We start from the raw sequence: 18,023 nt of genomic DNA, 5'->3' as shown, positions 1-18,023 counted from the left end.
AGAGTATTGATTATTGTGTGTGGTTGCGTTGGTGTGGAGGTGACTGTGTGATGGCGATGGTGTGTGTGTGTGTGTGTTGTGAGAGCGTGACGTTGGGACGCACGTTCATCGTCGCTGTGGTCTAGTGGTTAGGACATTGCGTTGTGGCCGCACTAACCCAGGTTCGAATCCTGGCAGCGACATTACATTTATTTGCCACTCCACATTCACTACCATCGACTGCATTCGCACCATCCCACACACTCACCACTGCACTTCACCCCAATCAATCCACAATTGACACTTCCAATTCAACTGAGTCCTCACTGACACCGGTGTCCCGACGCACCGATACAAGTCATAGACCGCATTCCGTCGTACACTTCCGATACAGTACACAGCACGTCAGTCCTCATTTGACTGCATCTCAGTTAATATAATATTATGATCATTGAAATTATTCGTATCGATTTGCTGAGAATTCCCAGATTAGTCCAATCTAATGCAGACATAATACGATGAGCACAACTCAACGTGTTATATTCTCAATTTGAATTAGCTGCAGAATGAAGCACTATGGAATCATCAATTGGTACGAATAACACAACGGTTACAGCTTATATGGGAATCCAGATTTCTGTAGTCTATTATTCGTCTTCTCAGTAGGTCCGTCATGTTTTTTGTTCGCTTGTGTATTGAGTATAGACTGTGTGTGTGTGTGTGTGTGATCTAGAATGTACTCATCAGTATTGTAATTCACAACGGAAATTGGAACCGACTCACCTGAATCCTTGTAATGTATTTGGTTGATGTGACTGATGTGCATACGAACCATAGATTTTTGAATATTCTTGGATTGTTGGAGATCAGTTCCTTGATAGTATGTGACGTCAGCAGTCTGTAATCACTCCATGTTCGGTCGAATATTTTTGTTGTTGAAGCAGTTTTGTTATTGTTTCATTTGTATATTGTCTGGCATTTCTGTACTGAAAGATTTCGTCTCCTCTCCTGATGTTTGAACTTCTCAGCGGTAATAGAATCGGTTGTTGTTTCCATGGTCTCGATATTTTCTATCTGAGCATGAGATTAAGAGAGTGTTCGAGTTGTGTACAAATCTCCGCACTTCGATTCTGTGGTCAACAATTCGTCAGGTATTTGGTTAGCACACTGCACATGATTAAGTAGTAATTCACTGTGAGATTCCTATGACAATGGAACTGAATTCTCTGGAAAATCCAGATGCCTTATCAGGTTATACACATCTTTGCCAATGAATGTCTGGAAGTCAGCTGCGAATTCACCATCTTTAATATCTGTTCCAGTCGTGCACCAGATTTCAAACAGCTCCATGTAGTCTTCAAAGAAATCCTCACTTGCAAAAATATCCAACTGACTCGATCTTGACGCCAATATGACAATTACAATTAGTCGAAATGATGTGCTAACTACGAACTGCAGACATAGTCCAATTTAATAAATACAGAACACGATGAGAACAAGGAATGAGACAGTCGGTGAAACATCGGTTTGACGTGATGCACTTACCGATGTGAGTGTCAACGTAGCTGTGGTTGATGTGTATGTGGATTGAGTAGGTGTGTTAGTTAGTTGGTGTTGTAGTGTTTGGTGAATATGTTGTGATTCAGGAGTCGTGGATGTTGGTGTTGTTAAATTGTTGTTTTCGTTGTTATTGTTGGGAATGAGTGAGATTGTCGATGGTGTGATGAAGGTGAGTGAGACGTGTGTGAAGTGTTCAGTTCGGTCGATTGAATTCGACAGAGTATTGATTATTGTGTGTGGTTGCGTTGGTGTGGAGGTGACTGTGTGATGGCGATGGTGTGTGTGTGTGTGTGTTGTGAGAGCGTGACGTTGGGACGCACGTTCATCGTCGCTGTGGTCTAGTGGTTAGGACATTGCGTTGTGGCCGCACTAACCCAGGTTCGAATCCTGGCAGCGACATTACATTTATTTGCCACTCCACATTCACTACCATCGACTGCATTCGCACCATCCCACACACTCACCACTGCACTTCACCTCAATCAATCCACAATTGACACTTCCAATTCAACTGAGTCCTCACTGACACCGGTGTCCCGACGCACCGATACAAGTCATAGACCGCATTCCGTCGTACACTTCCGATACAGTACACAGCACGTCAGTCCTCATTTGACTGCATCTCAGTTAATATAATATTATGATCATTGAAATTATTCGTATCGATTTGCTGAGAATTCCCAGATTAGTCCAATCTAATGCAGACATAATACGATGAGCACAACTCAACGTGTTATATTCTCAATTTGAATTAGCTGCAGAATGAAGCACTATGGAATCATCAATTGGTACGAATAACACAACGGTTACAGCTTATATGGGAATCCAGATTTCTGTAGTCTATTATTCGTCTTCTCAGTAGGTCCGTCATGTTTTTTGTTCGCTTGTGTATTGAGTATAGACTGTGTGTGTGTGTGTGTGTGATCTAGAATGTACTCATCAGTATTGTAATTCACAACGGAAATTGGAACTGACTCACCTGAATCCTTGTAATGTATTTGGTTGATGTGACTGATGTGCATACGAACCATAGATTTTTGAATATTCTTGGATTGTTGGAGATCAGTTCCTTGATAGTATGTGACGTCAGCAGTCTGTAATCACTCCATGTTCGGTCGAATATTTTTGTTGTTGAAGCAGTTTTGTTATTGTTTCATTTGTATATTGTCTGGCATTTCTGTACTGAAAGATTTCGTCTCCTCTCCTGATGTTTGAACTTCTCAGCGGTAATAGAATCGGTTGTTGTTTCCATGGTCTCGATATTTTCTATCTGAGCATGAGATTAAGAGAGTGTTCGAGTTGTGTACAAATCTCCGCACTTCGATTCTGTGGTCAACAATTCGTCAGGTATTTGGTTAGCACACTGCACATGATTAAGTAGTAATTCACTGTGAGATTCCTATGACAATGGAACTGAATTCTCTGGAAAATCCAGATGCCTTATCAGGTTATACACATCTTTGCCAATGAATGTCTGGAAGTCAGCTGCGAATTCACCATCTTTAATATCTGTTCCAGTCGTGCACCAGATTTCAAACAGCTCCATGTAGTCTTCAAAGAAATCCTCACTTGCAAAAATATCCAACTGACTCGATCTTGACGCCAATATGACAATTACAATTAGTCGAAATGATGTGCTAACTACGAACTGCAGACATAGTCCAATTTAATAAATACAGAACACGATGAGAACAAGGAATGAGACAGTCGGTGAAACATCGGTTTGACGTGATGCACTTACCGATGTGAGTGTCAACGTAGCTGTGGTTGATGTGTATGTGGATTGAGTAGGTGTGTTAGTTAGTTGGTGTTGTAGTGTTTGGTGAATATGTTGTGATTCAGGAGTCGTGGATGTTGGTGTTGTTAAATTGTTGTTTTCGTTGTTATTGTTGGGAATGAGTGAGATTGTCGATGGTGTGATGAAGGTGAGTGAGACGTGTGTGAAGTGTTCAGTTCGGTCGATTGAATTCGACAGAGTATTGATTATTGTGTGTGGTTGCGTTGGTGTGGAGGTGACTGTGTGATGGCGATGGTGTGTGTGTGTGTGTGTTGTGAGAGCGTGACGTTGGGACGCACGTTCATCGTCGCTGTGGTCTAGTGGTTAGGACATTGCGTTGTGGCCGCACTAACCCAGGTTCGAATCCTGGCAGCGACATTACACTTATTTGCCACTCCACATTCACTACCATCGACTGCATTCGCACCATCCCACACACTCACCACTGCACTTCACCCCAATCAATCCACAATTGACACTTCCAATTCAACTGAGTCCTCACTGACACCGGTGTCCCGACGCACCGATACAAGTCATAGACCGCATTCCGTCGTACACTTCCGATACAGTACACAGCACGTCAGTCCTCATTTGACTGCATCTCAGTTAATATAATATTATGATCATTGAAATTATTCGTATCGATTTGCTGAGAATTCCCAGATTAGTCCAATCTAATGCAGACATAATACGATGAGCACAACTCAACGTGTTATATTCTCAATTTGAATTAGCTGCAGAATGAAGCACTATGGAATCATCAATTGGTACGAATAACACAACGGTTACAGCTTATATGGGAATCCAGATTTCTGTAGTCTATTATTCGTCTTCTCAGTAGGTCCGTCATGTTTTTTGTTCGCTTGTGTATTGAGTATAGACTGTGTGTGTGTGTGTGTGATCTAGAATGTACTCATCAGTATTGTAATTCACAACGGAAATTGGAACTGACTCACCTGAATCCTTGTAATGTATTTGGTTGATGTGACTGATGTGCATACGAACCATAGATTTTTGAATATTCTTGGATTGTTGGAGATCAGTTCCTTGATAGTATGTGACGTCAGCAGTCTGTAATCACTCCATGTTCGGTCGAATATTTTTGTTGTTGAAGCAGTTTTGTTATTGTTTCATTTGTATATTGTCTGGCATTTCTGTACTGAAAGATTTCGTCTCCTCTCCTGATGTTTGAACTTCTCAGCGGTAATAGAATCGGTTGTTGTTCCCATGGTCTCGATATTTTCTATCTGAGCATGAGATTAAGAGAGTGTTCGAGTTGTGTACAAATCTCCGCACTTCGATTCTGTGGTCAACAATTCGTCAGGTATTTGGTTAGCACACTGCACATGATTAAGTAGTAATTCACTGTGAGATTCCTATGACAATGGAACTGAATTCTCTGGAAAATCCAGATGCCTTATCAGGTTATACACATCTTTGCCAATGAATGTCTGGAAGTCAGCTGCGAATTCACCATCTTTAATATCTGTTCCAGTCGTGCACCAGATTTCAAACAGCTCCATGTAGTCTTCAAAGAAATCCTCACTTGCAAAAATATCCAACTGACTCGATCTTGACGCCAATATGACAATTACAATTAGTCGAAATGATGTGCTAACTACGAACTGCAGACATAGTCCAATTTAATAAATACAGAACACGATGAGAACAAGGAATGAGACAGTCGGTGAAACATCGGTTTGACGTGATGCACTTACCGATGTGAGTGTCAACGTAGCTGTGGTTGATGTGTATGTGGATTGAGTAGGTGTGTTAGTTAGTTGGTGTTGTAGTGTTTGGTGAATATGTTGTGATTCAGGAGTCGTGGATGTTGGTGTTGTTAAATTGTTGTTTTCGTTGTTATTGTTGGGAATGAGTGAGATTGTCGATGGTGTGATGAAGGTGAGTGAGACGTGTGTGAATTGTTCAGTTCGGTCGATTGAATTCGACAGAGTATTGATTATTGTGTGTGGTTGCGTTGGTGTGGAGGTGACTGTGTGATGGCGATGGTGTGTGTGTGTGTGTGTTGTGAGAGCGTGACGTTGGGACGCACGTTCATCGTCGCTGTGGTCTAGTGGTTAGGACATTGCGTTGTGGCCGCACTAACCCAGGTTCGAATCCTGGCAGCGACATTACATTTATTTGCCACTCCACATTCACTACCATCGACTGCATTCGCACCATCCCACACACTCACCACTGCACTTCACCCCAATCAATCCACAATTGACACTTCCAATTCAACTGAGTCCTCACTGACACCGGTGTCCCGACGCACCGATACAAGTCATAGACCGCATTCCGTCGTACACTTCCGATACAGTACACAGCACGTCAGTCCTCATTTGACTGCATCTCAGTTAATATAATATTATGATCATTGAAATTATTCGTATCGATTTGCTGAGAATTCCCAGATTAGTCCAATCTAATGCAGACATAATACGATGAGCACAACTCAACGTGTTATATTCTCAATTTGAATTAGCTGCAGAATGAAGCACTATGGAATCATCAATTGGTACGAATAACACAACGGTTACAGCTTATATGGGAATCCAGATTTCTGTAGTCTATTATTCGTCTTCTCAGTAGGTCCGTCATGTTTTTTGTTCGCTTGTGTATTGAGTATAGACTGTGTGTGTGTGTGTGTGTGTGATCTAGAATGTACTCATCAGTATTGTAATTCACAACGGAAATTGGAACCGACTCACCTGAATCCTTGTAATGTATTTGGTTGATGTGACTGATGTGCATACGAACCATAGATTTTTGAATATTCTTGGATTGTTGGAGATCAGTTCCTTGATAGTATGTGACGTCAGCAGTCTGTAATCACTCCATGTTCGGTCGAATATTTTTGTTGTTGAAGCAGTTTTGTTATTGTTTCATTTGTATATTGTCTGGCATTTCTGTACTGAAAGATTTCGTCTCCTCTCCTGATGTTTGAACTTCTCAGCGGTAATAGAATCGGTTGTTGTTTCCATGGTCTCGATATTTTCTATCTGAGCATGAGATTAAGAGAGTGTTCGAGTTGTGTACAAATCTCCGCACTTCGATTCTGTGGTCAACAATTCGTCAGGTATTTGGTTAGCACACTGCACATGATTAAGTAGTAATTCACTGTGAGATTCCTATGACAATGGAACTGAATTCTCTGGAAAATCCAGATGCCTTATCAGGTTATACACATCTTTGCCAATGAATGTCTGGAAGTCAGCTGCGAATTCACCATCTTTAATATCTGTTCCAGTCGTGCACCAGATTTCAAACAGCTCCATGTAGTCTTCAAAGAAATCCTCACTTGCAAAAATATCCAACTGACTCGATCTTGACGCCAATATGACAATTACAATTAGTCGAAATGATGTGCTAACTACGAACTGCAAACATAGTCCAATTTAATAAATACAGAACACGATGAGAACAAGGAATGAGACAGTCGGTGAAACATCGGTTTGACGTGATGCACTTACCGATGTGAGTGTCAACGTAGCTGTGGTTGATGTGTATGTGGATTGAGTAGGTGTGTTAGTTAGTTGGTGTTGTAGTGTTTGGTGAATATGTTGTGATTCAGGAGTCGTGGATGTTGGTGTTGTTAAATTGTTGTTTTCGTTGTTATTGTTGGGAATGAGTGAGATTGTCGATGGTGTGATGAAGGTGAGTGAGACGTGTGTGAATTGTTCAGTTCGGTCGATTGAATTCGACAGAGTATTGATTATTGTGTGTGGTTGCGTTGGTGTGGAGGTGACTGTGTGATGGCGATGGTGTGTGTGTGTGTTGTGAGAGCGTGACGTTGGGACGCACGTTCATCGTCGCTGTGGTCTAGTGGTTAGGACATTGCGTTGTGGCCGCACTAACCCAGGTTCGAATCCTGGCAGCGACATTACATTTATTTGCCACTCCACATTCACTACCATCGACTGCATTCGCACCATCCCACACACTCACCACTGCACTTCACCCCAATCAATCCACAATTGACACTTCCAATTCAACTGAGTCCTCACTGACACCGGTGTCCCGACGCACCGATACAAGTCATAGACCGCATTCCGTCGTACACTTCCGATACAGTACACAGCACGTCAGTCCTCATTTGACTGCATCTCAGTTAATATAATATTATGATCATTGAAATTATTCGTATCGATTTGCTGAGAATTCCCAGATTAGTCCAATCTAATGCAGACATAATACGATGAGCACAACTCAACGTGTTATATTCTCAATTTGAATTAGCTGCAGAATGAAGCACTATGGAATCATCAATTGGTACGAATAACACAACGGTTACAGCTTATATGGGAATCCAGATTTCTGTAGTCTATTATTCGTCTTCTCAGTAGGTCCGTCATGTTTTTTGTTCGCTTGTGTATTGAGTATAGACTGTGTGTGTGTGTGTGTGATCTAGAATGTACTCATCAGTATTGTAATTCACAACGGAAATTGGAACCGACTCACCTGAATCCTTGTAATGTATTTGGTTGATGTGACTGATGTGCATACGAACCATAGATTTTTGAATATTCTTGGATTGTTGGAGATCAGTTCCTTGATAGTATGTGACGTCAGCAGTCTGTAATCACTCCATGTTCGGTCGAATATTTTTGTTGTTGAAGCAGTTTTGTTATTGTTTCATTTGTATATTGTCTGGCATTTCTGTACTGAAAGATTTCGTCTCCTCTCCTGATGTTTGAACTTCTCAGCGGTAATAGAATCGGTTGTTGTTTCCATGGTCTCGATATTTTCTATCTGAGCATGAGATTAAGAGAGTGTTCGAGTTGTGTACAAATCTCCGCACTTCGATTCTGTGGTCAACAATTCGTCAGGTATTTGGTTAGCACACTGCACATGATTAAGTAGTAATTCACTGTGAGATTCCTATGACAATGGAACTGAATTCTCTGGAAAATCCAGATGCCTTATCAGGTTATACACATCTTTGCCAATGAATGTCTGGAAGTCAGCTGCGAATTCACCATCTTTAATATCTGTTCCAGTCGTGCATCAAATTTCAAACAGCTCCATGTAGTCTTCAAAGAAATCCTCACTTGCAAAAATATCCAACTGACTCGATCTTGACGCCAATATGACAATTACAATTAGTCGAAATGATGTGCTAACTACGAACTGCAAACATAGTCCAATTTAATAAATACAGAACACGATGAGAACAAGGAATGAGACAGTCGGTGAAACATCGGTTTGACGTGATGCACTTACCGATGTGAGTGTCAACGTAGCTGTGGTTGATGTGTATGTGGATTGAGTAGGTGTGTTAGTTAGTTGGTGTTGTAGTGTTTGGTGAATATGTTGTGATTCAGGAGTCGTGGATGTTGGTGTTGTTAAATTGTTGTTTTCGTTGTTATTGTTGGGAATGAGTGAGATTGTCGATGGTGTGATGAAGGTGAGTGAGACGTGTGTGAATTGTTCAGTTCGGTCGATTGAATTCGACAGAGTATTGATTATTGTGTGTGGTTGCGTTGGTGTGGAGGTGACTGTGTGATGGCGATGGTGTGTGTGTGTGTTGTGAGAGCGTGACGTTGGGACGCACGTTCGTCGTCGCTGTGGTCTAGTGGTTAGGACATTGCGTTGTGGCCGCACTAACCCAGGTTCGAATCCTGGCAGCGACATTACATTTATTTGCCACTCCACATTCACTACCATCGACTGCATTCGCACCATCCCACACACTCACCACTGCACTTCACCCCAATCAATCCACAATTGACACTTCCAATTCAACTGAGTCCTCACTGACACCGGTGTCCCGACGCACCGATACAAGTCATAGACCGCATTCCGTCGTACACTTCCGATACAGTACACAGCACGTCAGTCCTCATTTGACTGCATCTCAGTTAATATAATATTATGATCATTGAAATTATTCGTATCGATTTGCTGAGAATTCCCAGATTAGTCCAATCTAATGCAGACATAATACGATGAGCACAACTCAACGTGTTATATTCTCAATTTGAATTAGCTGCAGAATGAAGCACTATGGAATCATCAATTGGTACGAATAACACAACGGTTACAGCTTATATGGGAATCAAGATTTCTGTAGTCTATTATTCGTCTTCTCAGTAGGTCCGTCATGTTTTTTGTTCGCTTGTGTATTGAGTATAGACTGTGTGTGTGTGTGTGTGTGATCTAGAATGTACTCATCAGTATTGTAATTCACAACGGAAATTGGAACCGACTCACCTGAATCCTTGTAATGTATTTGGTTGATGTGACTGATGTGCATACGAACCATAGATTTTTGAATATTCTTGGATTGTTGGAGATCAGTTCCTTGATAGTATGTGACGTCAGCAGTCTGTAATCACTCCATGTTCGGTCGAATATTTTTGTTGTTGAAGCAGTTTTGTTATTGTTTCATTTGTATATTGTCTGGCATTTCTGTACTGAAAGATTTCGTCTCCTCTCCTGATGTTTGAACTTCGCAGCGGTAATAGAATCGGTTGTTGTTTCCATGGTCTCGATATTTTCTATCTGAGCATGAGATTAAGAGAGTGTTCGAGTTGTGTACAAATCTCCGCACTTCGATTCTGTGGTCAACAATTCGTCAGGTATTTGGTTAGCACACTGCACATGATTAAGTAGTAATTCACTGTGAGATTCCTATGACAATGGAACTGAATTCTCTGGAAAATCCAGATGCCTTATCAGGTTATACACATCTTTGCCAATGAATGTCTGGAAGTCAGCTGCGAATTCACCATCTTTAATATCTGTTCCAGTCGTGCACCAGATTTCAAACAGCTCCATGTAGTCTTCAAAGAAATCCTCACTTGCAAAAATATCCAACTGACTCGATCTTGACGCCAATATGACAATTACAATTAGTCGAAATGATGTGCTAACTACGAACTGCAGACATAGTCCAATTTAATAAATACAGAACACGATGAGAACAAGGAATGAGACAGTCGGTGAAACATCGGTTTGACGTGATGCACTTACCGATGTGAGTGTCAACGTAGCTGTGGTTGATGTGTATGTGGATTGAGTAGGTGTGTTAGTTAGTTGGTGTTGTAGTGTTTGGTGAATATGTTGTGATTCAGGAGTCGTGGATGTTGGTGTTGTTAAATTGTTGTTTTCGTTGTTATTGTTGGGAATGAGTGAGATTGTCGATGGTGTGATGAAGGTGAGTGAGACGTGTGTGAATTGTTCAGTTCGGTCGATTGAATTCGACAGAGTATTGATTATTGTGTGTGGTTGCGTTGGTGTGGAGGTGACTGTGTGATGGCGATGGTGTGTGTGTGTGTGTGTTGTGAGAGCGTGACGTTGGGACGCACGTTCATCGTCGCTGTGGTCTAGTGGTTAGGACATTGCGTTGTGGCCGCACTAACCCAGGTTCGAATCCTGGCAGCGACATTACATTTATTTGCCACTCCACATTCACTACCATCGACTGCATTCGCACCATCCCACACACTCACCACTGCACTTCACCCCAATCAATCCACAATTGACACTTCCAATTCAACTGAGTCCTCACTGACACCGGTGTCCCGACGCACCGATACAAGTCATAGACCGCATTCCGTCGTACACTTCCGATACAGTACACAGCACGTCAGTCCTCATTTGACTGCATCTCAGTTAATATAATATTATGATCATTGAAATTATTCGTATCGATTTGCTGAGAATTCCCAGATTAGTCCAATCTAATGCAGACATAATACGATGAGCACAACTCAACGTGTTATATTCTCAATTTGAATTAGCTGCAGAATGAAGCACTATGGAATCATCAATTGGTACGAATAACACAACGGTTACAGCTTATATGGGAATCCAGATTTCTGTAGTCTATTATTCGTCTTCTCAGTAGGTCCGTCATGTTTTTTGTTCGCTTGTGTATTGAGTATAGACTGTGTGTGTGTGTGTGTGATCTAGAATGTACTCATCAGTATTGTAATTCACAACGGAAATTGGAACTGACTCACCTGAATCCTTGTAATGTATTTGGTTGATGTGACTGATGTGCATACGAACCATAGATTTTTGAATATTCTTGGATTGTTGGAGATCAGTTCCTTGATAGTATGTGACGTCAGCAGTCTGTAATCACTCCATGTTCGGTCGAATATTTTTGTTGTTGAAGCAGTTTTGTTATTGTTTCATTTGTATATTGTCTGGCATTTCTGTACTGAAAGATTTCGTCTCCTCTCCTGATGTTTGAACTTCTCAGCGGTAATAGAATCGGTTGTTGTTTCCATGGTCTCGATATTTTCTATCTGAGCATGAGATTAAGAGAGTGTTCGAGTTGTGTACAAATCTCCGCACTTCGATTCTGTGGTCAACAATTCGTCAGGTATTTGGTTAGCACACTGCACATGATTAAGTAGTAATTCACTGTGAGATTCCTATGACAATGGAACTGAATTCTCTGGAAAATCCAGATGCCTTATCAGGTTATACACATCTTTGCCAATGAATGTCTGGAAGTCAGCTGCGAATTCACCATCTTTAATATCTGTTCCAGTCGTGCACCAGATTTCAAACAGCTCCATGTAGTCTTCAAAGAAATCCTCACTTGCAAAAATATCCAACTGACTCGATCTTGACGCCAATATGACAATTACAATTAGTCGAAATGATGTGCTAACTACGAACTGCAAACATAGTCCAATTTAATAAATACAGAACACGATGAGAACAAGGAATGAGACAGTCGGTGAAACATCGGTTTGACGTGATGCACTTACCGATGTGAGTGTCAACGTAGCTGTGGTTGATGTGTATGTGGATTGAGTAGGTGTGTTAGTTAGTTGGTGTTGTAGTGTTTGGTGAATATGTTGTGATTCAGGAGTCGTGGATGTTGGTGTTGTTAAATTGTTGTTTTCGTTGTTATTGTTGGGAATGAGTGAGATTGTCGATGGTGTGATGAAGGTGAGTGAGACGTGTGTGAAGTGTTCAGTTCGGTCGATTGAATTCGACAGAGTATTGATTATTGTGTGTGGTTGCGTTGGTGTGGAGGTGACTGTGTGATGGCGATGGTGTGTGTGTGTGTGTGTGTTGTGAGAGCGTGACGTTGGGACGCACGTTCATCGTCGCTGTGGTCTAGTGGTTAGGACATTGCGTTGTGGCCGCACTAACCCAGGTTCGAATCCTGGCAGCGACATTACATTTATTTGCCACTCCACATTCACTACCATCGACTGCATTCGCACCATCCCACACACTCACCACTGCACTTCACCCCAATCAATCCACAATTGACACTTCCAATTCAACTGAGTCCTCACTGACACCGGTGTCCCGACGCACCGATACAAGTCATAGACCGCATTCCGTCGTACACTTCCGATACAGTACACAGCACGTCAGTCCTCATTTGACTGCATCTCAGTTAATATAATATTATGATCATTGAAATTATTCGTATCGATTTGCTGAGAATTCCCAGATTAGTCCAATCTAATGCAGACATAATACGATGAGCACAACTCAACGTGTTATATTCTCAATTTGAATTAGCTGCAGAATGAAGCACTATGGAATCATCAATTGGTACGAATAACACAACGGTTACAGCTTATATGGGAATCCAGATTTCTGTAGTCTATTATTCGTCTTCTCAGTAGGTCCGTCATGTTTTTGTTCGCTTGTGTATTGAGTATAGACTGTGTGTGTGTGTGTGTGTGATCTAGAATGTACTCATCAGTATTGTAATTCACAACGGAAATTGGAACCGACTCACCTGAATCCTTGTAATGTATTTGGTTGATGTGACTGATGTGCATACGAACCATAGATTTTTGAATATTCTTGGATTGTTGGAGATCAGTTCCTTGATAGTATGTGACGTCAGCAGTCTGTAATCACTCCATGTTCGGTCGAATATTTTTGTTGTTGAAGCAGTTTTGTTATTGTTTCATTTGTATATTGTCTGGCATTTCTGTACTGAAAGATTTCGTCTCCTCTCCTGATGTTTGAACTTCGCAGCGGTAATAGAATCGGTTGTTGTTTCCATGGTCTCGATATTTTCTATCTGAGCATGAGATTAAGAGAGTGTTCGAGTTGTGTACAAATCTCCGCACTTCGATTCTGTGGTCAACAATTCGTCAGGTATTTGGTTAGCACACTGCACATGATTAAGTAGTAATTCACTGTGAGATTCCTATGACAATGGAACTGAATTCTCTGGAAAATCCAGATGCCTTATCAGGTTATACACATCTTTGCCAATGAATGTCTGGAAGTCAGCTGCGAATTCACCATCTTTAATATCTGTTCCAGTCGTGCACCAGATTTCAAACAGCTCCATGTAGTCTTCAAAGAAATCCTCACTTGCAAAAATATCCAACTGACTCGATCTTGACGCCAATATGACAATTACAATTAGTCGAAATGATGTGCTAACTACGAACTGCAAACATAGTCCAATTTAATAAATACAGAACACGATGAGAACAAGGAATGAGACAGTCGGTGAAACATCGGTTTGACGTGATGCACTTACCGATGTGAGTGTCAACGTAGCTGTGGTTGATGTGTATGTGGATTGAGTAGGTGTGTTAGTTAGTTGGTGTTGTAGTGTTTGGTGAATATGTTGTGATTCAGGAGTCGTGGATGTTGGTGTTGTTAAATTGTTGTTTTCGTTGTTATTGTTGGGAATGAGTGAGATTGTCGATGGTGTGATGAAGGTGAGTGAGACGTGTGTGAAGTGTTCAGTTCGGTCGATTGAATTCGACAGAGTATTGATTATTGTGTGTGGTTGCGTTGGTGTGGAGGTGACTGTGTGATGGCGATGGTGTGTGTGTGTGTGTGTGTTGTGAGAGCGTGACGTTGGGACGCACGTTCATCGTCGCTGTGGTCTAGTGGTTAGGACATTGCGTTGTGGCCGCACTAACCCAGGTTCGAATCCTGGCAGCGACATTACATTTATTTGCCACTCCACATTCACTACCATCGACTGCATTCGCACCATCCCACACACTCACCACTGCACTTCACCCCAATCAATCCACAATTGACACTTCCAATTCAACTGAGTCCTCACTGACACCGGTGTCCCGACGCACCGATACAAGTCATAGACCGCATTCCGTCGTACACTTCCGATACAGTACACAGCACGTCAGTCCTCATTTGACTGCATCTCAGTTAATATAATATTATGATCATTGAAATTATTCGTATCGATTTGCTGAGAATTCCCAGATTAGTCCAATCTAATGCAGACATAATACGATGAGCACAACTCAACGTGTTATATTCTCAATTTGAATTAGCTGCAGAATGAAGCACTATGGAATCATCAATTGGTACGAATAACACAACGGTTACAGCTTATATGGGAATCAAGATTTCTGTAGTCTATTATTCGTCTTCTCAGTAGGTCCGTCATGTTTTTTGTTCGCTTGTGTATTGAGTATAGACTGTGTGTGTGTGTGTGTGTGATCTAGAATGTACTCATCAGTATTGTAATTCACAACGGAAATTGGAACCGACTCACCTGAATCCTTGTAATGTATTTGGTTGATGTGACTGATGTGCATACGAACCATAGATTTTTGAATATTCTTGGATTGTTGGAGATCAGTTCCTTGATAGTATGTGACGTCAGCAGTCTGTAATCACTCCATGTTCGGTCGAATATTTTTGTTGTTGAAGCAGTTTTGTTATTGTTTCATTTGTATATTGTCTGGCATTTCTGTACTGAAAGATTTCGTCTCCTCTCCTGATGTTTGAACTTCGCAGCGGTAATAGAATCGGTTGTTGTTTCCATGGTCTCGATATTTTCTATCTGAGCATGAGATTAAGAGAGTGTTCGAGTTGTGTACAAATCTCCGCACTTCGATTCTGTGGTCAACAATTCGTCAGGTATTTGGTTAGCACACTGCACATGATTAAGTAGTAATTCACTGTGAGATTCCTATGACAATGGAACTGAATTCTCTGGAAAATCCAGATGCCTTATCAGGTCATACACATCTTTGCCAATGAATGTCTGGAAGTCAGCTGCGAATTCACCATCTTTAATATCTGTTCCAGTCGTGCACCAGATTTCAAACAGCTCCATGTAGTCTTCAAAGAAATCCTCACTTGCAAAAATATCCAACTGACTCGATCTTGACGCCAATATGACAATTACAATTAGTCGAAATGATGTGCTAACTACGAACTGCAAACATAGTCCAATTTAATAAATACAGAACACGATGAGAACAAGGAATGAGACAGTCGGTGAAACATCGGTTTGACGTGATGCACTTACCGATGTGAGTGTCAACGTAGCTGTGGTTGATGTGTATGTGGATTGAGTAGGTGTGTTAGTTAGTTGGTGTTGTAGTGTTTGGTGAATATGTTGTGATTCAGGAGTCGTGGATGTTGGTGTTGTTAAATTGTTGTTTTCGTTGTTATTGTTGGGAATGAGTGAGATTGTCGATGGTGTGATGAAGGTGAGTGAGACGTGTGTGAATTGTTCAGTTCGGTCGATTGAATTCGACAGAGTATTGATTATTGTGTGTGGTTGCGTTGGTGTGGAGGTGACTGTGTGATGGCGATGGTGTGTGTGTGTGTTGTGAGAGCGTGACGTTGGGACGCACGTTCATCGTCGCTGTGGTCTAGTGGTTAGGACATTGCGTTGTGGCCGCACTAACCCAGGTTCGAATCCTGGCAGCGACATTACATTTATTTGCCACTCCACATTCACTACCATCGACTGCATTCGCACCATCCCACACACTCACCACTGCACTTCACCCCAATCAATCCACAATTGACACTTCCAATTCAACTGAGTCCTCACTGACACCGGTGTCCCGACGCACCGATACAAGTCATAGACCGCATTCCGTCGTACACTTCCGATACAGTACACAGCACGTCAGTCCTCAATTGACTGCATCTCAGTTAATATAATATTATGATCATTGAAATTATTCGTATCGATTTGCTGAGAATTCCCAGATTAGTCCAATCTAATGCAGACATAATACGATGAGCACAACTCAACGTGTTATATTCTCAATTTGAATTAGCTGCAGAATGAAGCACTATGGAATCATCAATTGGTACGAATAACACAACGGTTACAGCTTATATGGGAATCAAGATTTCTGTAGTCTATTATTCGTCTTCTCAGTAGGTCCGTCATGTTTTTTGTTCGCTTGTGTATTGAGTATAGACTGTGTGTGTGTGTGTGTGTGATCTAGAATGTACTCATCAGTATTGTAATTCACAACGGAAATTGGAACCGACTCACCTGAATCCTTGTAATGTATTTGGTTGATGTGACTGATGTGCATACGAACCATAGATTTTTGAATATTCTTGGATTGTTGGAGATCAGTTCCTTGATAGTATGTGACGTCAGCAGTCTGTAATCACTCCATGTTCGGTCGAATATTTTTGTTGTTGAAGCAGTTTTGTTATTGTTTCATTTGTATATTGTCTGGCATTTCTGTACTGAAAGATTTCGTCTCCTCTCCTGATGTTTGAACTTCTCAGCGGTAATAGAATCGGTTGTTGTTCCCATGGTCTCGATATTTTCTATCTGAGCATGAGATTAAGAGAGTGTTCGAGTTGTGTACAAATCTCCGCACTTCGATTCTGTGGTCAACAATCCGTCAGGTATTTGGTTAGCACACTGCACATGATTAAGTAGTAATTCACTGTGAGATTCCTATGACAATGGAACTGAATTCTCTGGAAAATCCAGATGCCTTATCAGGTTATACACATCTTTGCCAATGAATGTCTGGAAGTCAGCTGCGAATTCACCATCTTTAATATCTGTTCCAGTCGTGCACCAGATTTCAAACAGCTCCATGTAGTCTTCAAAGAAATCCTCACTTGCAAAAATATCCAACTGACTCGATCTTGACGCCAATATGACAATTACAATTAGTCGAAATGATGTGCTAACTACGAACTGCAAACATAGTCCAATTTAATAAATACAGAACACGATGAGAACAAGGAATGAGACAGTCGGTGAAACATCGGTTTGACGTGATGCACTTACCGATGTGAGTGTCAACGTAGCTGTGGTTGATGTGTATGTGGATTGAGTAGGTGTGTTAGTTAGTTGGTGTTGTAGTGTTTGGTGAATATGTTGTGATTCAGGAGTCGTGGATGTTGGTGTTGTTAAATTGTTGTTTTCGTTGTTATTGTTGGGAATGAGTGAGATTGTCGATGGTGTGATGAAGGTGAGTGAGACGTGTGTGAAGTGTTCAGTTCGGTCGATTGAATTCGACAGAGTATTGATTATTGTGTGTGGTTGCGTTGGTGTGGAGGTGACTGTGTGATGGCGATGGTGTGTGTGTGTGTGTGTGTTGTGAGAGCGTGACGTTGGGACGCACGTTCATCGTCGCTGTGGTCTAGTGGTTAGGACATTGCGTTGTGGCCGCACTAACCCAGGTTCGAATCCTGGCAGCGACATTACATTTATTTGCCACTCCACATTCACTACCATCGACTGCACTTCACCCCAATCAATCCACAATTGACACTTCCAATTCAACTGAGTCCTCACTGACACTGGTGTCCCGACGCACCGATACAAGTCATAGACCGCATTCCGTCGTACACTTCCGATACAGTACACAGCACGTCAGTCCTCATTTGACTGCATCTCAGTTAATATAATATTATGATCATTGAAATTATTCGTATCGATTCGCTAAGAATTCCCAGATTAGTCCAATCTAATGCAGACATAATACGATGAGCA

The 18,023-nt window shown here is 41.5% G+C and overlaps 1 non-coding gene across 1 annotated transcript; it reads left to right on the top strand.

The window, feature by feature from the left end:
- Positions 1 to 17,659: 17,659 nt before the first annotated feature.
- Positions 17,660 to 17,730, top strand: Smp_tRNA_01200_His_GTG.1.1. Its single transcript has one exon. It is a non-coding gene (tRNA).
- Positions 17,731 to 18,023: the final 293 nt, after the last annotated feature.

Source organism: Schistosoma mansoni, chromosome 1 (assembly GCF_000237925.1).
Source record: "Schistosoma mansoni strain Puerto Rico chromosome 1, complete genome".
Lineage (NCBI taxonomy): Eukaryota > Metazoa > Platyhelminthes > Trematoda > Strigeidida > Schistosomatidae > Schistosoma > Schistosoma mansoni.
This window is presented reverse-complemented; position numbering and strand designations above follow the sequence as displayed.